This window comes from Scyliorhinus canicula, chromosome 6, assembly GCF_902713615.1.
Source record: "Scyliorhinus canicula chromosome 6, sScyCan1.1, whole genome shotgun sequence".
Classification (NCBI taxonomy): Eukaryota; Metazoa; Chordata; class Chondrichthyes; order Carcharhiniformes; family Scyliorhinidae; genus Scyliorhinus; species Scyliorhinus canicula.
Genome location: NC_052151.1, coordinates 213,636,915 through 213,662,012, shown reverse-complemented (window position 1 = coordinate 213,662,012; position 25,098 = coordinate 213,636,915). Strand labels below are relative to the sequence as shown.

At 43.5% G+C, this 25,098-nt stretch overlaps 1 non-coding gene across 1 annotated transcript; it reads right to left on the bottom strand.

Moving 5' to 3' along the window:
- Nucleotides 1-549: 549 nt before the first annotated feature.
- trnak-uuu lies at nt 550-622 on the bottom strand. Its single transcript has one exon. It is a non-coding gene; the product is annotated as a tRNA-Lys (tRNA).
- Nucleotides 623-25,098: the final 24,476 nt, after the last annotated feature.

Genomic DNA, 25,098 nt, shown 5'->3' with positions numbered 1-25,098 from the left:
GCAGCATTATGGCCATGACCTGATCCCTTGCTTTAGTTGTACCGCAAGGCACTAGGGATAGTCCTCTTTTCCATCTCATAAAAGAGTCCAGGCATTTTTGCAGAACTTCTGCCTCTGAAGATAACTCTGAATAATTACATAGAGTAGAGGGCAATCTGCTTGTCAATGAACTGAATGTCGCCATGCACTTCAGAACAAAAGATAGTGAACTAGCATTTCAAAATAGCAGGCTAGTTCACAATGTTTTAAATGATGTTGTTAAAACGTTGGTCAGTAAGTTGGATTTGAAAACTACATGGGTTGGAACATAGTAATGAGATTTAATAAGACATCAGGAACGGTCAGTTTCCGAGATATTTATGAGCTGCGTAATATTAACGATTAAGAATATCGAATGTACTGCGAAATATATCTTCCGAAACTCCATCAGAAAATATCCGACAATTAAATAAATCAGAAGAGAAGACATTCTTTAAATGATCTCAAAGAGAACTAAATGAATTTTGAGCTTATGCATGAGTAGAACCGAGAAAATAAATTTAAAGTAAGCGCCCGAACAGGGACTTGAACCCTGGACCCTCAGATTAAAAGTCTGAAGCTCTACCGACTGAGCTATCCGAGCTCATGCACCCGTTGTACCACATCATTGGATTTAATTTAATGTTGCATTTGACCACATTGTGCGCTTGCCTTTCCGCTGAGCCCGTCTGCTCCGCATATTTCTCTCCAAGTTCAATTTTAAATGCTGCCCATAGATTCCTATCGTAAATGCTCCCTGAAATATCTGAGACCCCGGGTTGCTCCTTCCCCGAACCAGATACAGGCTGTTTGTGTTTTCCGTTCTTTTGTGTCCGTGTGAGTGAAAGTAAACAAATAATTTCGGGCGGAAAGTACTGTTACGGTGAAACCAGTTTATATTGCAAAATTTTAAGACATGTTCTCAATGTTTCGAGAAAGAATTAAATAGGGTTCTTACGGGACCATTTGAAAAATCTTATCGAGTTTTACAGAAATAGCAAGGATGATAAGCCACATGAAAATAAGAAGTGAAAATTATCAAACCTCTACTAAATACAGCAAAAGTAACGTCATGCAAAAGTAATAGAATTTAAATGATTCAGAATGGGTGAAGTCGCTGACATATAAACCAGTGATTTTTTTTTTAAAGATCCGCCTGATTTGTTGATGGTGGATGCGGTTGCATAAATAGTATGAGAATCGGGACCAAAAAGGGCCGGCCAAACAGGCGCTTAAAACCTGACCACCCGCAGCCCCCCCCCCCCCCCCCCCCCACCCACACCTGCCCGACACCACCTCCACCCGCCCAAATTAAAACTCTCCGGGCTCAACAAGAATATTGTACACAGCGCTCTTTACTGACTGCCAACAAATATTGCATTACTCGAATACTGCAAATCATTACGCAGTGATCGAATTTTAGCTTCTTCATTTCCGGGTGTGGGTCTCTACCTGAGCCATAATCTATATCCCATTCTTTCTTGTCCTTCAGAATGCGGGGTCAATTAGTTTCTTGAACCGCTACAGACCCGATGTCTAGTACATCTACAGTGCAGTTCGGGAGGAAATTCCAGTATTTTGACACAGCGACAATGAATAAACTGATACATTTCAAAGTTCGGTTGGTGAGTGTCTTGGCGGGATAGCTGCAGGTGGTAGTGTCCCAGATAACCATGCTCTTTTTCTTCTACATGACAGTGACCGTGAGTTTGGAAGGTGCTGCCTAAGAAGTCTTGGTAAATTCATGCAGTGTATCTTGTAGATGGTACAAAGGGGTGCTTCAGTTTGTTGGTGGTGACGTGATTGGATGTTCGTGGAGCAGGTAGCAATCAAGTGCGCTACTTGGCTAGCTTCGTGCTTGTTATGGAAGATGCACTCATCCAGAAAAAAAATAGAGGAATCTATCACACCCCTGAATTGTGTCTCGTAGATGGTGGACAGGCTTTGGTGGTCAGGAGATAATTTACTCGCCTCAGCATTCCTGCTCTGGTAGCCACAATATTAATATAGCTAGTCTAGTTCAGTTTCTGATCAACAACAACTTCCAAGATGTTGATAGTGGGGGCTTTAGCCATGCTAATGCCATTGAATGTCAAGGGTAGTTGGTTACATCCTCTCCTGTTGGACGTGGTGATTGCCTGGCGCTTGCTTGGCATTGATATTACTTTCCACTTGTCAGCGAAACTCGGCATATTGTCCAGGTATTTTTGTATTTCTCTGTGAATTGCTTCACTATCTGAGCAGGCGGAAATTATTTGAACATTGTGCAATTATCAATAAACTTTCCCACTTCTGTCCTTATGATTGAAGAAAGATGATTGATGATGCAGCTGAATATGGCCTAAGACACCAGCCTGAGGAACTCCTGCAGTAATGTCCAATCACCATAACCATTTTTCGTTGGGCTTGGTATAATTACATCCAACGGAGACCTTTTCTTCACGAATCGCTTTGCCTCCAGCTTTTCGGGGACTCCTTGTTGATATCCTCGGTCAAATGATTTCTTGATGTAAAGGGCAGTCATTCTCACCTCACCACTGGCATTCTGGTCGTTGTGCAAGCTTGGACCAAGGCCGTAATGAAACTAGGAGCTGAAAGACAGAACTGGAAAGCAAATTGAGCACCATTGACTAGGTTCTTTCTGGGGAAGGGCCGCTCAATTGAGCTGTGAATGGTCTATTTAGTGAGTTTCCCGCAGGCATTGAATCTAAGTTAGGAGTAAGGCAATAACTGTCTGGTTGTTGGTTACTCACTACTCTGCCTTAAATCTCACTTTTTCCCAAACGCTTGCTTGACAAATGTTGTTGAAAATAAATACTGAACCATTTCACTCCACGGGAACTCCGGACACGCAAAATTTAAACGTGATTTTGCATCGTTTATTTTCGGTGGAGAACAGAGTACAGGGGTTGGGGGAGGGGGGTTGCGAGGCGGCTACCGAGCTCAATTAATCTACTTGACAATATTCAGGTAAACGGAATTTTAAAGTAAATGCAAGCATGCGCATAAGAAGTCTGCCGTTGCCTATCTGCAAATACAATGGAATTCAGACAGAAACTACTTTCACAGAACCATCGTCCTCTGCACGCCGTGGTTGAGTCCCTACCGCGTCTGCTCTGCACCCGGACGGCCCTGGGCCAAACGCTAGTATTTTCACTGGTGTTTCTGGAAAATGAAATGACAATTTAAATTCAATCCAGGGCACTATGAAAAGCAGTTAGCCCTCGCTATGACCTCTGAATGTGCTGTTAACAGCCAACGTGCCACATGAACATCTTTTCCCAACAGAAAACTTCTTAATTTATGCACATAAACCAATGACACGTCACGAACTCTTAATCCACACCTCTCCCGCAGCTTTACCTATTATCAAATTATCAAAATGCCGACTCAATATCCAGTGTTACATGAGAATACATGTTTTCCTTGTCTTTGCACTCTGCTGTAATTCTCCGAGTGACACCATCTATCTTCCTGTGAGAGCAGTGCAACTGTTAATCTACTTCGTCACTCCACAGACGTTATGTCACTTTTTGACCATCAGTCTGCATTCGATGATCGGTCAAGTTACAGAAGGCTGACCAACAGCGCAATCCGGTAGCATATGCTTTTCAATAACCTGGTCGCTGACGCTCAGTTTGGGTTCCGCTCGAGTCACTCAGCTCCTGACGTCATTACAGTCTTGATGGATAAATGTACACAAGAGTTACACTCCACAGGTGAAGTGAGGGTGCCTGTCCCTGACAGAAGATGGGAATTTCACCCAGTGGAGCATTAAGGAGGCCTAACAAAACTGGAGTCAATGGTAATCCGGGGGAAAACACTGGATATTGAGTCGGCATTTTGATAATTGGTGAGCGTCTGTTATACGTGACATAACAGAACATACGTGTGCTGGCCAATCATTTTGGCCAGGGCATCACTGCAAAAGAGCCCCAGGAAAGTTTCTTAGGACCAACGATATTCAGTTGCTTCATCAATGGCCTAATTTGAAACATTAATTCGGGAGGGGTTGTTCGTTGATGACTGAACAATGTTCAGCACCATTCGGTATTCAGAATATACAGAATCAGGTAATATGCAAATGCAGCAAGACCTGGACAATATCTATGTTTTGCCAGACAGGTGAAAGGTAATACTGGTACCACACAATGTGCCAGACAATGAGCATCTGCAGCAGAGAAAAATGAGTCGTCACAACCTGAAATGAAATGGCAATGCCATCGTAGCGTACGCCACTTGCATTTCCACTGACAGGAAAATAAACTGGCCCATCCATATGAAGACATTGGCTACAAGAGAATGTCAGAGGCCTGGTATCCTGTGGCGGGTAACTCATATCCCGCCACTGCACAGCCCGTTGACTTCCTACAAGTCACAAGGCAGTTGGGCAATTGAATATCCTCCACTTGCCTGGATGATTGCAGCTCCAACTACATCTAAGAAGCTGCACAGCATCCGGTCAATTCAACACGCTTGACTGGTTCCCCTTCCACAAACGTCAATCCCGTCGCCACCGAGCAACATTGGCAGTACGGTGTCCCACCTACAGGATTCACTACAGGAACTCGCTAATCAGGACAGCGAGGTCTCATCAATAAATGTTTTTAATCTCAACTTTACTGTTCCAATGCAGTTCACACCACCTGTATGCACGCTACCCTCTGGGAACTATAAATATGCTCCCCATTTGCCGGAAAGAAATCTGCCACGTGCACGGGTATGCACGCAGCTGCCACTGGCTCATAGATTTTAGAGCACAGAAAGAGGCCCTCGGTACGTCGGCTCTGCGCCGCTAATCACAAACCAATCAATTCTCATCCCATTTTCTAGCAGTTGGTCCGTGTCCTTGCAAGTTATGACGTCTTAAGTGCACATCGAACTGCTTCATAAAAGTTATGAGCGTTCTGGCACCGACCACTAGTTCAGGAAATGAGCTGCGGTTGTAATCACAATCTGGATGATAGGTATTTACTCAAATCCCATCTAAATGTCCTGTCCCTTACAATTCATCTTTGCGCACTGGTTATGACCTATAAATTAAGGAGAAAAGCGTCTTCCTTTCTACCCTATCTGTGTCACTTTTCATTTGCTGCACCACAATCAGGTCCTCAAAAACACTTTCTGCTCAGAGTAAGAATAAAAATTAACCCATCTGAAACGCTCCAGCCCAGGCGAATAGAGTTTTCACTCTTTCGAATGAAATAACATTCTTCCTGTAGCGCGGTGATCAGAACTGCACACATTACAATTGCTGTGTCATGACGAGGATGTTATGCAGCTCCAGTATAACCTCACTGCTCTTATATTCTATGCCTCGGCTACTAAAATCAAGTATCCAATATTGCTTCTTAACCGCTTCATCGGCCTGTCCAGCTGCTTTCAGGGAACTTTGGTCATGAACCTCAAAGTCCCTTTGATCCTCTGCGCTTCCGAAGTCCAACCGTTCGTTGCATTTTCCCTTGCCTCTTTGGTCCTTCCAACCTCCATCATCGCACACTTTCCAGGGTTGAATTCGTTTTGCAACTATTCTGCCCATCTCACAATCCCGTTTGCATCATTCTTCAGTCTAGCGCATTTCTCCTTGATATTTACCACACCACGACATTTCGTGTCATCTGGCACTTTACATACCCTACCAACCACATTCCCGTCAAGATCATCAATGTACACTTCAAACAGCAATGGACGCAGGACCGAACCCTGACATATACCGCTGGGCTCAGAATCCATTCACAAAAACAACCTTCCACCATCATCTTATATTTCCTGCCACGAAGCCAAATTTGGATCCAATTGTCCAAATACTATGGGCTCCCATGGCTTTTTGTCATGATCAGAATGCCATTCGCGACCTTTTGAAAAACCTTACAGAAGTCCATGGAATGAATGGGCTGCACTGCTGCATCTGTAAATCTAGTCGCCTCCTCGAAAAGTTCAATCAATTCTCTAGACGAATCTGTGTTCATTAGATCGCTGCCTGGATTTTGAAATTCTTTCATATATTTAGTTCTGTCAATCCATCACATGTCCTGTAGTCTGCAGCATTCCACAACAGCAGCACAGCATCACTGCATAATATATGCTCTTCATTAATTTTCATGACAAGTTGGCGTGATGTCGATTTCTGGACCTCTGCAGTCCATGTCATGCAGGTGCGCTTGTGGTGCTGTTGGGAAGGAAAATTCATTACTTTAACCGAACAACAGTGATAGATCACTGTTTATTGGAGAGGGATTATCAGGCGGTGATGGATTTACCAGCTATCACTAATCACATATTTATTAATGAAATAACTCTTAATTTGTGCATCAAAGTAAAGTAGTTACAAAAGTCCGTTTCAAAAGGGACAAGAGATGTCTTAATGTTTGAGTGATTCTGCGACTCTATGGTTTGTGCTGAACATGTTGGTGTTCAGCGGCACATAAACATCGCACAACCCACACTGAACCAAAATAATCCTACAGCAACGTTTCTAATCTATTACATCCGCTGACTCGCAATCATCCAATCAGTTACAAAACAGCAACATGCACTTACATACCTGACGAGATAACCATTACCCTATAGAACAACTGTTTTCTGACTTACTAGTGGATCATCTGATGAAGAGGTTCCCAATCTGGGGTCCACGAAAACTAGGAAGTTGTGGCTTCCTGAAAGGGAGTCCTTGGCAAAATGCTTGCAAAACAATATAGAAGTCTGCAATGTGTGGACATAATACCGATGGGAAGAGAGCACCTGAGAAAAAAGTACAGAGTATTCGCAGTAAGTTGGTGGTGGTGCTGGGGCGTTCAGAGCCAGCCTCGGATTGTAAGCCTGTCCAGCGGACATTAGTGGTATTAAATATTAGAATAGTGATTACAATTCCTGAATTGGTATTTGCTGCAGTGAGGTTCGAAAACACGGGTTATTATGTGACTGCTGCACCATTTTTTTTAAAATCCTGGTTTGACAGACTCCAAAGTCTGGCTCCTAAAAGACAATTAAAGCAACGTAAATGGTGCGTGGATGGAATTAGGCTCACAGAAAGAATGTTCCCTTGGTTGTAGATAATTAGAGATATTGTTTTTTTAGCCTGATTAATATGATGTACTTAATGGGAGAAGCCAGCGGCTGAAGCAGTCAGTTGTTCGGTTTCAATTCAGTTAAAGGTTGGTGATGTGAACAGACCCGCAGTTTGTCTCCGTTTAGCTAAAAATACCTTTTTGACAAACGTTGTGAAGTTAAAAAGTAGTGAATTAGTAAAGGTACTACTCTAAATTTTGTTCCTGAAGGAACTCTCACAAAGCAGTTTTTCCAACACATCTATTTACAGCAAGTATTCCTGGGTAGTCTAATTGCATTTAAAATTGATTTTTACCTGATATGTGTTTGCCTTGTGTGCAGATACTAAATATCATTTAGAATTGATATTTCATTGTTATTGCTCAGCATTGCTTAAAGGGTAATTGTAAGGTATTTTATTATATCATGTATGTAAAGCTAGTTTGATCCTTAGTTTGTAATGTAGTTTCTTTAATACTCCATTCGGCTACTTGTGCCTGGGATTACACCTGAAGCGAAATAATTTCCTCACAAATGCACAAATTACATAAAATATGGGCTTCATGCCCAGCGTCACAGCAACTATTGGAGTTTATATATGAATTACATGACTATTTAAAAATATAATGAATTGAGATGTAATGAATTGAAATCTATTAATTTCATGGCGGTCATGAAATAGTCATCGATTGTTGTAAATGTCATCAGGTTCCCTTATGCCCTTTCAGGAATGAAATCTGCCTCCGTTCATAATCTGCCCTCCATGTGACTTGAGATCCACAGCATCGCGTTTGACTGTGAACCGCCCTTTGCAATGACGTAGAAAGGAGGGGAAATAAAGGATGGGAATCAACTACAGGCTTTACTGGTGACTTACACATCCATGAAAGGACATGGGAAAAAATAACGCCTGAGATGGCCTGCTAGGTTGTTATTAGCGGCAGCGCACAGGGCCACGGGTTGCACATGCTATGCGAAATTGTGTTTAATATCATTGCTCTTGAGCTGTATGGAACTAAAGCACGATGTGTGAACATAAACCGTCCCTATTTTCTTTGCATTTATTTACATGCTCAATTTTTGCTATTACAATTCCTTTTTTCTGTTTCACCCTTCACTTCCGACATTCATCTCTTTGCCTTTTCCGAAGTTCTAAACTGTTTACCTGACATAACTGTCCCTACTTTAACTTCTCCCTCTCTGAATTTAGGTTGCCATGGAGGTGGCCGTTGTGGAATACGGCATGGAGGATATCCACATGTCTTTTTTCACGATGAGATATTTGATTTATTCGTTGTCTATCGCTTGCTGGAATTACCTCCACATAAAACTAACCTGTTCGAATAAAACCAATAATGTAGTATCAGGCTTTTAATCTGATTGCCCATATTATAGAGCCCTGGATTGCTTTGAAATAAATCTCCTGAGAAACACAAATAGGAAACTATTTGGAAGGTTAAGGAACTTGAAATGAAGTCACCCGGGAAATGACAAAAAACATTCAAGCATGTTACGGGATACATCCATGATGCAGTAATAATGGCCAGTGTCACTACCAGATAGACAGCGTGCATTTGTTTACTAATACTGTCGGAAATGGACGTCTGGACTCTGAAGGAGATGGATTTCTGGGGTTGGACAATGAAGTACCAACTAGAAATTTGGCCAGTTTATACTTAGTGTTGTATATTGAGCACGTGACTGATGAGTAAACTTGCGATCAATGAACCATGAGGAAATTTGGACGCTAACGTGAGAGAATGTTCAATAAAGTTTGGGAGTGGCAGACGTTTTTCGGAAACTAGAGCTCGAATGTCAACGAAGAAATCGATGGTGGTATGAGGGGATAGTTCAATTTAGTGGAATTGGAAGATGGTGCAAATGCAATGCCTTGGAGGGAAGGAGGTATTACTTTTTCTGCGCCCAATATGTATGGGTCAACGTACAAATTCCCAAGAGCAAATCTGTGACAAACAAAAGAGGACAGTGACTGCAGTAAATGAATGGAAGTGGCTTGTACGATTGCCAGAACAAAGGTGGTACATTATCGGATTAGGAACAATTCAGGAAAATTAAATAAGGATATGAATGCAAGCGAGCGAGGAAAATGTGAAGCGTAAATCTTCCTTATTTTATTATTGGGAAAGGGAAAACGTTATCAAGGAGAAATCTTGGCCCATCATAAGCAGTCCGAGGTAAATTTATTGTTGAGGATCAGCAGAGAAGAGACACTAAACATATGTTGTTTCTTTCTTTCTAGAGGAAGATACAACAAACCCGCAAAAATATTAATGAGTCGAGGGACTTGTGAAAATGAGCAACTGAAAGAAATTAGCATTTATAAAGAGGTAGCACTTGGAAATATTAAAGGATTGAAGGTTACTCAATCGTCATGGCGAACATAGACACATTTAAATATATTAAAGGAAGGGTTAAAAAATAAGCATTGTTGATGATACTTCGAAGTTCGATTGATGTTAAAAAGGCTCCAGCGGGTTTTAAAGTTGCAAATGTAACCCCAGTATGAAAGAACAGAGAGTGAGAAAATATGGCAACTGCAGTTGTGTAGCTTTCGCGGCAGCTGAAGATATGTGTTTGAAACTAATGTGATGCCTATACAGATGGAAAGCAATAGTAAGCCGAGGAGGTTTAGCATCGGTTTTGCAAAGGGAAATCATACTTCCAACCTCTGTTTTTGAGAATGCTGCCAGCAGAATTAAGAAAATAACGTGGTATTTATGGATTTCCAGATTACGCCCTGCACAAGATTTAAACTGACGAACCAAAAACTCATGGGATTATGTGTAATATGCTTCTATGAATTGATAAATGGTTACCGACGGAAAGCAAAGGCTATGAATAAACCGGTCATTCACAGGATGTCAGAAGTTATTAAACGGAATGGTAAAGATGAGTGCTGGGGCCACAGCTTTTCATCACATTATGTCAATAATTTGGAGAGGGGAAGCAAAGGTAATATTTCAAGATTGTCTGTTGTCCCAAAACAAGGGGAAAACCAGGTAATGAGGAGGATGCAAGGAGGATTCATGGGTATTTTTACAGTCTACCGGAATGAGCAAGAAGGCAGCAGATGGGATGCAAAGCGAATGAGAGTTTAGTTATCCACTGAGTTTGAAAACAAATTACCTAAATGCAGCATCGATCGTGAGAGTTTGAGAAATGTCAATGTTCAAAGGGAATTGGGCGCCCTTATACTCGAGGCAATGAAAGCTGACATACATGCAACAAACAATTAGGAACGGAAATGGGTTGTTGGCTTTCATCGCAAGGGAATGTGCGGGTCGGAGTGGCTTGCTTCAATCCCACAAAGCTTTGATGAGTTCGGTTCTGGAGTATTGTCCATAACTTTTTTTCTCATTAGCTCTGCCAGGTTGCACTTAAAATGGACCGAGTGTTAATTCTTCCGATTAATCCCTGGGATGGCAAATCGTTTCATATATTTAGATCGTGAAATTAAGGCCTGTTTTCTATTGAATTTCGTAAAATGGGTCTTACGATCTGATTGAGACTTTCTAACGTGGAAACTGGGCATGACAAAATAGACATTTTTCCTGACTTCCGAATCTAGAAACAGGTGTCATAGCCTTATAATGAGAGGAAGGCTACTGAACAGTGAGAAGAGCAGGAATTTATTTGCTCAATGGACAGCTACTACTTTAGAATGCTCTTTTACTGAGTTGAAGGATCACTCATTACATAGAACAGTACAGCACAGAACAGGCCCTTCGGCCCTCAATGTTGTGCCGAGCCATGATCACCCTACTCAAACCCACGTATCCACCCTATATCCGTAACCCACCAACCCCCCCTTAACCTTACTTTTATTAGGACACTACGGTCAATTTAGCATGGCCAATCCACCTAACTCACACATCTTTGGACTGTGAGAGGAAACCGGAGCACCCGGAGGAAACCCACGCACACACGGGGAGGACGTGCAGACTCCACACAGACAGTGACCCAGCCGGGAATCGAACCTGGGACGCTGGAGCTGTGAAGCATTTATGCTAACCACCATGCTACCCTGCTGCCTGTTTGAATTCCGAGGCAAGCTCAGTAGGTCAAAAAGGAAATGTCACTGAGTTCCTTTCAATGAACGGTGGGTTGCAACAAGACCTATTTAAAGGTATTGATAGCCTGTAGGGTTTCAAAGGAAATCAGTAAGATTGATAAAATTAATTATGTCATGGAAGTTAATAAACTATATTGGAATAGTTTTCTCTGGACATTGGGAAAGACCGGCTTCCAATAATTGTGATTCTTGGAATGAACGAAAATGACTGGTCATTTTGGAAGAATCATTCAATAAACATTGAAGTATTCGCCTCAGTCAATAAATTCAGCTCAAATAGAATAAACATACCCGCAATATTTCAGTTATTGAAGAGCTGAGTGTGGATTGTTCGTGGATCCTCGGACAACATGAATTTCAGTCGAAGCCATGATTTAAATTTGCAGAATGTGGAAAGGTGCTGTTGGTGGTGATGAAGAATTATTTTAAAATGATGGGTCCTCCTTCTTTGGGCAGAGAAAGGAGGTTGTTTTCCCTATCAGAGGGTTGTGGAACTGTGGAACCCTCTGCCTCTACAGAGGGCGATGGAGGCACCGTTACAAAACACGTTTCAGGTGGAAGTAGATAGATACGTTCATTGTCAGCGTTCTGAGCCACCGCCCGACAGGTCACTCTTCCTTACGATCTGGGTTCGGCCCCACCGGCTATTTGCCTGCCCCTTCCTCTGGAAAATTCCCACTCACAGTATGATAAGCTTCAACGGTGGATGGCGTATATAGCTAGCCACTTCACTCCCAATAGAGACTCCTGGTCCTACGAGAATTGTTTCAGCACTGAGGGGTATGGCTGTTTGCTGGTAATGAAATGAAATCAAAATCTCTTATTGTCACGAGTAGGCTTCAATGAAGTTAATGTGAAAAGCCCTTAGTCGCCACATTCCGGCCCCTGTCCGGAGAGGGTGGAACGGGATTCGAACCGTGATGCTGGCCTGCTTGGTCTGCTTTAAAAGCCAGCGATTTAGCCCACTGAGCTAAACCAGCATTTGAGATCCGTCTTGAACTCCCATGATACACTTGCCCTGCACTATGGTGCATACCCCACCCTCACGGGCCAGATGATTGTCAAGAGCATACCGGTTCTGCATGGCAAACAACCGCAGATGAGACAATTCCTTGCTTATTGTCCAGAGGGCTCCCAACGTTTCGTTTCCCAGGATGGTAAGGCCACAAATAAAATAATTCCCATCGCTGACCGTTAAGGAATCCCCCATACCTCCCAGTGTCAAGACGCTCAGAATTCCCCATCCGGCTGTGGCCCCGGTTGGGTGCTAGAACCTAAGGTTTTTTCCAGTTCTTGCAGAATTCTGCTGAGACTGCCTGGCGTGGCAACTGATTGTGCAGTATCCACGCAGAGGGGCAGGGGACTTTGGTATGGACCAGAAGAGAGACATTCACTCAGCCACAAAGGAGCTCAAGGCCGGCGTTCAATAGAACACAGGTGGTGTTGTAACAGGCGCATTGGCCGGACGCCTGATTGACATCACACCTCCTGTCCGTACAGGTGGGGAGCAGATATGTTACATTCATTTCCACCATTAACATCACTAAATTTATGGATCGCATACGGGATCACCTGGATGGTATGCAGGACCCTGGCTCTTGGGGTAGCTGGGGATTCGGAGGTTGAAAGGACTGGTTGATAAATATGGTAATGTATTTAGCAGTGGCACTCGGCTGCATCTTTGTGGGCCTGGCCATCCTTAAATGCGTGATGAGTAAAATGCAAGGTGCTCTGGAAAAGATAGACGCCCCTAGAATCTTGGCTGTTAGGATCCACGAGGGTGCAGCGGATGACCAATAATTGGCAATGCAGCGACGAAGTTCCTTAGATGAGGAGCCATAGCTGCGGATTGGACTGATGGGTTATCATGAAATGATAAAAGGAGGGAATGACGAATCGAACAAATGAATATGATATAAAATAGGATTATTAGTTAGAATAATGTAGATGATAGAGTCGATGGTAGTGAGTTCACCTGACAAAGAACAAAGGGATTCAGCAAAGCACAGATCGGAGGGAGAAGAGAGACCTCGTGGAGAAGGTGGTGAAAAGGATGCTGGGTACCAAGAGGACCAGGGTTGAGGAATGTGAAGTGAGCCAATCAGGATATATGGCCAGGTCAGGAGGTGTATAGGATGACCTACTGAAATTGTGTCGGTGAATCTTGATGCCATTTCATAGAATTTACAATGCAAAAGGAGGCCATTCGGCCCATCGAGTCTGCACAGGCTCTTGGAAAGAGCGCCCTACCCACGGTCAACTCCTCCACCCTATCCCCATACCCAGTAACCCCACCCAACACTAAGGGCAATTTTGGACACTTAGGGCAATTTATCATGGCCAATCCACCTAACCTGCACATATTTCTGACTGTGGGAGGAAACCGGAGCACCCGAAGGAAACCCACGCACACACGGGGAGGATGTGCAGACTCCGCACAGACAGTGAACCAAGCCGGAATCGAACCTGGGATCTTGGAGCTGTGAAGCGATTGTGCTATCCACAATGCTACCGTGCTGCCCCGTGCATTTGAATGATATGTGCAGAAATCTTTGTCTCCGACCTCACTCGTTTCTGGGGGCTTAGGAGACTGCATGTGCCCTGAATCTCTATAGAGCGGTTCAGCCTTGCAAGTTGTTTAGAAATAAATAATACTATACCTACAAATCCTTCTCGAGTTTTATTGAGGACAGACTGACTGGTAAAGAACTTTATATGTCACTCGCATTAAATACTTACAAGGCATTCATGAGACTGCATCTGGAGCACTGTGTACAGTTTTGGTACCCTTGTTTGAGCAGGGATGTCTTGCTTTAACGGCAGTTAAGTAGAGGCTCGCGAGATTGAATGCAGCGTTTGTTTTATGAAGAGAGATTCAACATCTTAGGCCGATACTCTCTCGTGTTTAGAAGAATGAGAAGAGACCTGATTGAGGTAGATAAGTAAGTAAAAGGTATTGACCGTGTCGATGTCGAGCGGATGCTTCCTATCGTCGTATGATCTTGGAGGATAAGTCATCGTTCTGGGATAAGGGACATCCAATTTCGAAGAGATTAGGAGAAATTACTTCTTTCAAATATTCATGAATCTCTGGAATTCACTACCCCTGGATGAAGAGAATACCGGTTTTTTTAGAAAATGTAATGAACAGCGTTTTAACGAGTAATGAGTTGAGGAGTAATGGTGAACGAGCAGGAAAGTGGACTTAACGCTAAGAGGAGATCAGCCATGATCGTACTGGATGACAGAGAGTGCTGAAGGGCTGAATTGCCTGTTCCTGCTCAAAGGCTTTACGTTCTAAAAGACAAGAAGCATTGGACAATAAATGCTGAGCGTTTCCAGCGGCGTCCACATCCCACGATAATTTTCATTTCCTTAACATTTCAGAGACTGAAATGGGAGCGTTTGAATTTTTGTCCTCAGGATTATCAATGACGGACAGGCAGTTGCTAATCAAGGGACTTATTGCATCGCTGAAACTGTCCAAATGATCTACATTATTAGATGATTCACCAAACAAAACGTTCACAGCCAATGGACGGCACGACTGCGAAAGATGAATAAACACATTCTAAAGCAATGCTCCACAAGTCTGATACAGGTTATATGAAGTGTAAGGGACAGTGTGAATTCTGGACACTGTATTCTGACAGGTTACATACTTGGACACACAATAATCCGGTACAGAAGCCAATTATTTTGCGTCAGAATTACTAAATCCCGCAAGACGTAATGTTAGATCATCTGGAAATTCTGAATTCGCCCTCAGTGGACCCCAACTGGCGCGGAGTGTGGCGACTAGGGGCATTTCACAGTAGCCTCATTGCAATGTTAACGTAAGCCTAATTGTGACAATAATAAAGATTATTATAACCGGGCAAAAAGTCCATCTCCTGTTTGTTGGTATCGCTTGCAATTCGTGCCGAAGTTCCAATAATCAGTACCGACACATACAGAGCAATCGTGTGTTCATTTCGCTTTACAGCGAAATCCGTACAAATTAACTTTTTACTTTCAAAAGAAGAGTAATAATACCGGCTTTGGGTAATGCGCCATGTGTTGGTTTTTGTGAAATTTGGTTCTGAATACTGATCTATGTGAAGTTTTGGAATTGTTGACTTTGCAATCTCAATATTATTTTCCATAAAAACACCTTGATGTATAATAAAGGATTTAATTTGGATAAGATCTGTAAATAAAGATTATTGCGGATGTATTATGTTCTGCGCTCGACTGCTGAGTCAGAAAACGAAATGTAAAAGTGCTGTTGTATGAATGCGTAAGGGTTTAGAATGTTATAGAATGTTTTAAATGTGAGATGTGAATAGTGTATTGAGATAATTAGAGGTTCCCGATTCGAATTGGTAATGCATGTCCCCTTTGACATAGCGCCAATCAGAAACTGTTAGTTAAATTTTTTTTTGCCATAGTTGAGGAAAGAATAGAAGCCATGGAACTCGCTGAGGTCAGGGGACCCAAAGACACCATAGTTAGGTGATCCTTCATGATTTCTCATGAGGATCACAAGGAGGGAGTGTCGCCACCGAAGTTGGCCATTCCCTGAATACAAAATGGAGGAACGCAAAACATATAGGATAAATTGGACAATGTTTGCAGCGCCAGTAGGCTGCACCTAGCAGGTGTGGATTCTGTCTGCTAAGAAAGCAAACAGCACCGAAACGAACGTTCCGCATACTAATGAGGCAATCACCGGGATAATTAGCATGTTAATGGAACGATTCCAGAGACAATGGACACAAATGGGGAAGCAACTGCAACATTGTAAAGGATACCAGACACTCAGGCACCAGCAAGGTTCGAAAACAAAGAGCCTGAAAGCCCGCCCAGTAGCTAAGGAACAGCCTCAGTATTGGGGGGATTCAAACATATAGATTGGGAAGAGACCCAATCGATTCCAAGCAGGTAAGGGAGTCCGCCCAAAGGGGCGCGGATCCCGGTGACCTATAAAAGACAGGTCCCACACATGGTTCAGTCTTCTCGTCCAGCCCTCCTCTCTCCTTAACCAGCACTCCTCCGTGGACCAGCACCTCGACCAGCTTTTGCCAAGAAGACCCTGAAGGAGAGTGAGAGAGGTTCGGACAGCAGCCGCCAGCAAGTAAGTGTCTCACAACGATCACTACCAGAGATAGACACTCCTGACCCCTTTTAACTTATGCCAACCTGAAGTCTGCAGACCAGAGCAGAGCAAGAGGCCTTGTTCACTGACCCGGCAGTTCCTTCGAGATAAGTATTAGTTTATTTAGCGGTAGGAATAGCTTAATCCTTTTAGCGTGTGCATGGGTAGTTATTATAATTGTATTATAATAAACTCAGTTGTTTGAACTTACTAATTGGTGTATGGTTTTATTGCTTTGAACTTCACCTTGAACTTGTGGCGGTATCTTAACGATACCAGGCGACTCCAGAGCTAAGTAAAGAAACAGAGCCAAATTGAGTATCAAGCACACTCACCCAGAACGACCAACAGTGGTGACATCCTTAATGAGTACTTTGTAGCGGTATTCACCGCGGAGAAGGACATGAAGGATGTTGAGGTCATGGATGGTTGTGCGAACGCTATTTAGAACGTCAATGTATCAAAGGAGAAAGTGTTTTGTATCCTCCATTTCATTATGGTAGACATGTCCCCTGGGGCGGATGGGACGCTATGCCAGGTAACTGGGGAGGCAAGGGGAGAAATAGCTGGGGCCTTTACAGATATATTATCATAATCCTGCACCACAGGCGCGGTTCCAGAGGACTGGAAAGCAGCCAATTGATCAGGGGTGAGCTGCGGATGTAGTTTATGTAGACTATAGTAAGGCGTTTGACAAGTTCCCACATGGCAGATTGGTAAAAACTACAAAGGTTCGGGATTGGCTGGCGAGATGATAGAGAACTGGCTCGGTGACAGAGGAACATAGAGTAGCGGTGGGAGGATCTTTTTCAGACTGGAGATCTTTACTAGTGGTGTTCCGCATGAATCTGTGCTGGGACTTCTGTTGTTTGTTGTATATATAAATGATCTAGAGCAAAATGTGTGTGCTTTGATTATTATGTTTGCGGAAGTCACGAAGATTGGCAGAGTTGCTGATAGTTCCAAGGATTGTCTGGGGATACAACAGAGTATAAATAAACTGGAGACTTGGGCAAACAAATGGCACAAAATGTATATTCCGGACAAATACGAGGTTATGCATTTTAGAGGATATAATCGAGGCATGAATTATACTGTAAATGGCAGAACCCTTCAGAACATTGACGTGCAGCGGGATTTGGGCATGAAGTTCCACGGTTCCCGAAAAGTCGCAACGCAATTGCCAAGGTAACTAAGAAGGAATATGGCATTTTGCCTTCATCATCCAGGGAACTGAGCGCAGGAGTTGTGAAATCATATTGCCGCTATATAAAACCTTAGTTAGGCCGCATATGGGGTATAGCGTACAGGTCAGTTCACCACGTTGTCAGAAAGTCATTGAAGCTTTGGAGGGAGTGCAATGAAGGTTTACCAGAATGTTGGCTGATCTCTAGATTGCTGACTATGAGGAAAGGATGAGTAAACTAGGATTGTTTTCAATGTAAAGACGGACGCTGAGGGGCGACCTGATAGAGATGTACAACAATACCACAAGCATAGACAGAGCGGATAGTTAAAGGCTTTTTCCAAGGGTGGAAGCGTCAGTTACAAGAACAGGTTCAAAGTGAGAGGGTAGAAACTTCAAGGGAGATGTGTGCGGTCAGTTTTCCTCAAGATAGTAGTGGGTTCCTAGAACGTGCTGCCAGGGAATGTGGTGGACGCAGCCACATCAGCAACATTTTAGACCAATCAAAATGCGAACATGCATCGGAAGAAAATAGAGAGATACAGACCGCGGAAGGGCAGAATGAGTTTTTCTCAGTTATGGCATCGTGACTGGCACAGGCTTGGCGATGCGATGAGCCTGTTCCTGTGCTGTACTTTTCTTTGTTACTTGGATGGCGCTGTGACTCGGATTACCTTTCGAGGCAAATGGAGGACGTTTCCTCCATAAGATCGAGTTTGATGGCCCTGGTTCCTGTCGCACTCCTTTTTTATTCCTGCAAATTTGACTTCGAGCCCTGCGCTGATAGCCGCTTTGAAAAGTTTATCTCATTTCTGCAGCATTTGAAATTGGAGCCAATGCTAATATTGTGTCTGATTTTCACTAATAATTGGCTTGGATTCATGGCACATGGAATGAGAGTGTAAGGGGTTGCAGAGGTTTATGTGCATGTTCCTTGAAGGTAGGCCCGCCGGTTCCGATGAGCTGTTCGAGACGTTCCAGCACTCAGGGGTGAATATATTCAGGTACTTACAAGTTGTACTTCTACGTCAGGAGCTTTCGTCATTTTCCTGGCACCGTTGCCCTCATTCTTGAATCCGCTTGGGTTCTTGGCTGAGTGAGTGGAAGGTAGGATTTTGGATATTTATGGTACAAAGTTTTCCACGCACATCTGCCTTAAACTTTCTCCCTCTCACCTTGAAATCATGACCCCTTGTAAGTGACACCCCCAATCTTGGAAAAAGCTTGTTGCTATCCACCCTGTCCACACCTCTCAGAATGTTGTAGACCTCAATTCGGTCCACCCTCAAACTCCGTCTTTCCAACGACAACAACCCTAATCTACTCAACCTGTCTTCATAGTTCGCACCCTTCAGACCACGCAACATCCTGGTGAACCTCCTCTGCACCTTCTCTAAAGCATCCATGTCCTTCTGGTAATGTGGCGACCAGACCTGAACGCAGTATTCCAAATGTTGACTAACCAAAGTCATATACAACTGTAACATGACCTGCCGACTCTTGTACTCAATACCACGTCCAATGAAGGCAAGCGTGTTGTACGCCTTCTTGACCACTCTATCGACCTGCGTTGCCACCTTCAGAGTACAATGGACCTCAACTCCCAGATCTCTCTGTACATCAATTTTCAACAGGACCCATCCATTGACCATATAGTCCGCTCTTGAATTAGATCTTCCAAAATACATCACCTCGCATTTGCCTGGACTGTATTCCATCTGCCATTTCTCTGCCCAACGCTCCAATCTATCTATATTATTTCTGAATTCTCTGACAGTCCTCCTCGCCATCTGCAACTCCACCAATCTCAGTATCATCTGCAAACTTGCTAATCGGACCACCTATACCTTCTTCCAGAACATTTATGTCTATCACAAACAACAGTGGTCCTCGCACATTTATCTGTGGAACACCACTAGTCACTTTTCTCCATTTTGAGACACTCCCTTCCACCACTGCTCTCTGTATCCTGTTGCCCAGCCAGCTCTTTATCCATCTAGCTCGTACACCCGGAACCACATACAACTTCAATTTTTCCATCAACCTGCCATTGGAAACTTTATCAAACGCCTTACTAAAGTCCATGTATATGACATAAGAACTAGGAGCAGGAGTAGGCCATCTGGCCCCTCGAGCCTGCTCCGCCATTCAATTAGATCATGGCTGATCTTTTGTGGACTCAGCTCCACTTTCCGGCCCGAACACCATAACCCCTAATCCCTTTATTCTTCAAAAAACAATCTATCTTTACCTTAAAAACATGTAATGAAGGAGCCTCACCTGCTTCACTGGGCAAGGAATTCCATAGATTCACAACCCTTTGGGTGAAGAAGTTCCTCGTAAACTCAGTCCTAAATCTACTTCCCCTTATTTTGAGGATATGTCCCCTAGTTCTGCTGTCACCCGCCAGTGGAAACAACCTGCCCGCATCTATCTTATCTATTCCCTTCATAATTTTAAATGTTTCTATAAGATCCCCCCTCATCCTTCTAAATTTCAACGAGTACAGTCCCAGTCTACAGTCTACAGCGCTTCCCTCATCAATAAACTTCGTCACTTCCTCAAAGAATTCTATTAAGGGGGGAAAACTGGGTTCGTTTTCGAGAGCTGAGTGTAGATTGAAACTTTTCACAGGGTTAATTTTACCACGTCGTCTGTTAGGTTCAGCGCAATCCAATTCAACGTGATGCCCAATGCATAGCTGACCAAGGCTCGTTTGTGTGGATTCTCCACAGTGCCTGGAGGATAGGTCGGTGATCGAGGTGGATGGCCAATCATACGCATTTTATGATCTTGCCCAATTTGAAGAGCATGGGAGTGGCCAGTGCTGTAGACAGTAAGGAAGGCAGATGTCCCAGTCTTCATCTCGTTAAAACGAGAGCCGAGTTCAGTTTTGTTGGATGTCCGCGATACCGGCCAGTGCCTCGGACTGGCTGGGGGGACATGAGGAATTTTTGTAAATTGCTACGGTCAAATAAACCATGAAGGAGTCGGTGGGAGGGTTCTACAGCCTTTGTCTCCGTCTTCATGGAACTGGTTATTGTCGGCTGCTGGGTGTGGGGTGTTGTCTTTCTGTCACGTTTCTGCTTTATATTTGGACGGCTGAGGGGGGACCGGTGGTCGACTGTTGTTCAGGTGGCTATGGTTTGTATTGGCATTTGCTGTATTGATTTAACTTTGTTATAATGAAAATCATTGATGAATAAAAATATTTTCATAAACAAAATCTATCAACACCTCCCTGAGGGCCATTCCGAGGACGCCGTTTGGAATGGATTTATTTAGATTTGGCCACTAGCTTTTTACATTGGAAATCTTTGCATCATCACCCTCTCATTTGGGTAGTAAACAATACTCACACTTCTAATCTTATTTCGAGCAAATTTTATCTTGTCCGTTTGCATCACTGACTCTCCCTCTATTTCAGAGAATTGGGCGACCACCTAATCATATTTAAGCTCACCGATTCCTACAGTTCCCTTGACCATGTTCAATCCCTCCCCAAGTCACGAACATGATCTATCTACGCTATCTGATTGTCCACCTCGATTGGAACCGAACTGGGAGTATAAACCAGCACAACAGTGTTTCAAAAATATTTTATAATGTCTTAATTTCATGTCATGTGCATCCCCTGCATTGAGGTCCTCGACCCTTTTCGTCAAATTTCGTGTTTCCTACATTCGACTGCCTCCATGAACTATGACAATGCTCTTTTTATCCTCAATTTGCATCCCAAATCTTGATCACATCTAATGTGATCAGCTATATTCATCAGTAAATACAGCTTCCACTCTTAAGTCGAGTACTCTTTACTCAATTAAGGCCGATACATTTCCCCTTTGCCCAGGAAAATATTCTGTCACCGGACGAGCTGTAACATTTGTTCCTTTAAATAATTAATTTTTCTTCCCTGGACTTGGGGAGTTCGAAGCCATTAACGAAGCCATGGGGCCTCTGCTGAGTTCAGCGTGCCAATATATGGAAAGGAAATTCTTGGAAATATTCCTCATCCTCTATTGACTTCAGAACCCCCTTTGGCTGTGTTTCTGCTAACCCTGAATCCCTGACACAGACGTGGTTAAAGGCGAATTCTCGTCCATCTCATGTTGCTCACCGTGGTCCATTGTAATTGGCCAGCCACCGTGAGGACATCAATGTGCGGGTTGAGGACTTACTTCTCGAAACCGTTGGAAACGAAGTGACTGGTTGACATTCATCATCAACCTCCTAACCTCCTCACGCCAAAAGTGATACAAAACTGCAATATCAGTGCAAGCTGCAGCACGAAAATAATATAACTGGTTACTTAGTACAGAGTCTGGCCTGAAAATCTCCTGTCCAACAGTCACTGACCCACTTGTGAGAGCTCCTCAGAAATATCAGTAAACACCATAAAAGCCGAACCGAGGAATTGCACTGAATAATTAACTCCTTTTCCAATCTCTCCATGGCCTTATTCCGTCACGCGACCCATCAACAGCAGCCCCAAAATATGCCACGAATCTCTTCTTGTGCGGAAACTAATTTTGTGACCTTTTTATTATCAATCACTTAACCATTAGCGTGTTAAACCGGACAGCAAAGAAGCTCTGGATCTGCATCGTGAGGCTGTACTTCCTCCGCTTCAGCACCACGCTTTCCTGCTATAAGGAATTTTGGGAAAGTCTCACACATTCACAAGTATTGATTGATCTGATTGTAGTCCAAAGATATGGGTGGGTTGACCGCGCTAAGTACACCCTTCATGTCCAAAGATGTGTAAGTTATAGGTGCTTCCGGGGTTATTCGGTAGGACGGTGGTCTGGAAGTATGTCGAGTGCTCTTTCGGCGGGTGGGTACAGACCAATTAGGATGACTGGTCTCCTTCTGCACTCAATGGATTCTATGTATGTGTTCATTTGTGCCTTCTGTCACACTTTGTTTTAGAATATCGATTGCGACTATATTCTGAGCGACAGGTGAATTCTAGATCAAGGAAAATATGTCATGTTGTTGCACATACTGCATGAGGTATCGTTTGGACAGAATAATCTTGTTAATGCTGGAGTTCAGAAGATTGTGAATCGGCGGCGAAGTGGACACAGACAAAGAACACAGCTGTACACAGAAAGCAATCATTTCAGAGTTAATACAGCGGGAGTCAGTTCAAAGGGAGTCAGACAAGGCTGGATGACCTCTATTTTAATGACCGGCGTATTATAGGAAAAACAGATTAGTTCAGGGCAACAATTGACATGTGTAATTGTGATACAGCAGCCACCACATATATATGGTTCGGGAGGGGAAGGATTGGCAGCTTAATATCCCGGCAAATAGAATCTTCAGGCGATACAGAGGGGGAGATAAAAGAAGAGGCTGAATTTCACTATTCTTTCAGGAGTCAGATACTGCAGGAAGGAGAGATGATATCTTGGAGGGGGCATCGCATGAATCTTTGTGGGTAGAGCTTAGAAATAATAAAGGGACAGCCCGATGGGTAGGTGTTTGTTATAGACCACACTAGTCAGTAGGAAAACGAGCAGAAAATAGATATGTGTAGTTGACAGAGGTGGGTAAAAATAATAATAGGGAATTATATTAGGTGATTTCAACATTAAGAAAATAATTGGGATAACCATCGTGTTTATGGCTTAGATGGAGTGGAATTCTTAAAATGTATTCTGCAGAACCTTTTAGATAAATATGTAGAGAAACCAACAAGGGACGGATCAGTGCCGGATCTCATTCTGGGGAATAATACTGGAGAAGTGGTTGATGTGTTAGTGCGGGAGCATATTGATGAGAGCGAGTAACAACATGATAAAATGGATTGGAGGAAAGCGGATTTCGATAAAATATGGCAGGGTCTGTCCAAGGTAGACTGGGAATAGTGACCTGAAAGGATATCTGCAGAAGGGCAATGGAGGAGGGCAAACCTGGTGAGGGTACAGGTAGTGGCCTGTTCCCTCTAGCCATTCAGGATACGATGAGAAGGAAAGGAAAGATTTTTCAGCAAGTATAGGGAGAGCAATTCAGCGGAGGCATTAGAGGAGTACTGAAAATGCAGATTGATGCTTAATAAACCACTGAGAAGAGCAAAGCGGGAATGTGAGAGTACTTTGGATGGTAAAAGTAGGGGAAATCGCAAGATATTGTATGAGTACATTAATGGGAAAAGGAGAAGTAGGGACATAGTAGGGCCCATTAGGGACCAGACGGGATATATGCGGATGGAGCCAGACTTCGTCGGCTGGGGACTGAACAAATAATTCACATCTGTCTTCACCCACGACAATAGAAGGTAGATATGGAACTCAGGGCGAGAGACTGTGAGATTCTTGAGCAAATTGTCATCGGGATAAAGTTGTATTGGATGTGTTAGCAGGCTTAAAATTGGACAAACCTCCGGGTGCCGATGACTTGTGGGATGTGAGGAACAGATTGCAGGAGCACTGACCAAAAGTTTGAATTATTTTCTTGTCCCAAAGGATTGGAGAACAGCTAATCTTGTCCCAGTATTTACGTAACATTGTATAGATAAGTCAGAGAACTACACACAAGTGTGTCTCACGTCAGTGGGAGTGAAAGTATTTGAGACAATTCTGAAGGAGAGAATCCAAATCCATGAAAGAGAGGTCACCTTTGCTTGATGTTTTGGAGCATGCGACCAGTTTCCAGTTGATTTCGTTCTCATGGATTTCAGCCATGCCTTTGACAAGGTCCCTCACGGGAGCCTGTCAAAGAAGGAAAATGCACATGGGATACAGATTAAAATTAAAAGGTGAATTCGGGGCGGCACGGTGGCGCAGTTGTTAGCACTACTGCCTCACAGCGCTGAGGACCCGGTTTTGAATCCACGCCCCGGATCACTGTCCGTGTGGAGGTTGCACATTCGCCCCGTGTCTGCGTGGGTTTCGCCCCCACAACCCAAAGATGCACAGTGTAGGTGGACTGGCCGCGCTAATTTACCCCTTAATTGGAAAAAAAAATTGGATTCTCCAACTTAATAAAAAAGAATAAAAAAGAACGGTGAATTGAAAATTACGTGAGCTGTAGGAGACAGAGGGTGATGGCAACCTGCTGCTTACCTGACTGGAAGCCAGTGTCCAGAGGCGCACCACAGAGATATATTCGGCGTCCCCCTATTCCTTTTCATTTATAAAAATGGCATACTTGACTGTGGTGGAGGGGGTAGGAACAGTACTTTTGTTGATAACACAAACATACGCCAGTGGCCAACAGTAGAGTTGAGTGCCGTGTCTTAGAAGAAGATATAGATGGAAAGGAAAGGAAAGGAAAATCGTTTATTGTCACGAGTAGGCTTCAATGAAGTTACTGTGAAAAGCCCCTAGTCGCCACATTCCGACGCCTGTCCAGGGAGGCTGGTCCGGGTATAGGATAGCCATATTGTTAGAAAAGTGGCAAATGGAATTTAACCCTGAAATGTGTGACGCTGTACACTTTCAAAGGACTAATTTGAGAATTAAGTATTGTATGAATGGCCTGAAACTGTTGACACTATGATGTTCTGAGGAACAAAGAAACCTTCGCGTGTTTAACCATAGATTTTGGAAGGCAGGTTGACAGGGTGGTGACAAATGCACATGGAGACTTGCCTTCATGAATCGAAGCCTA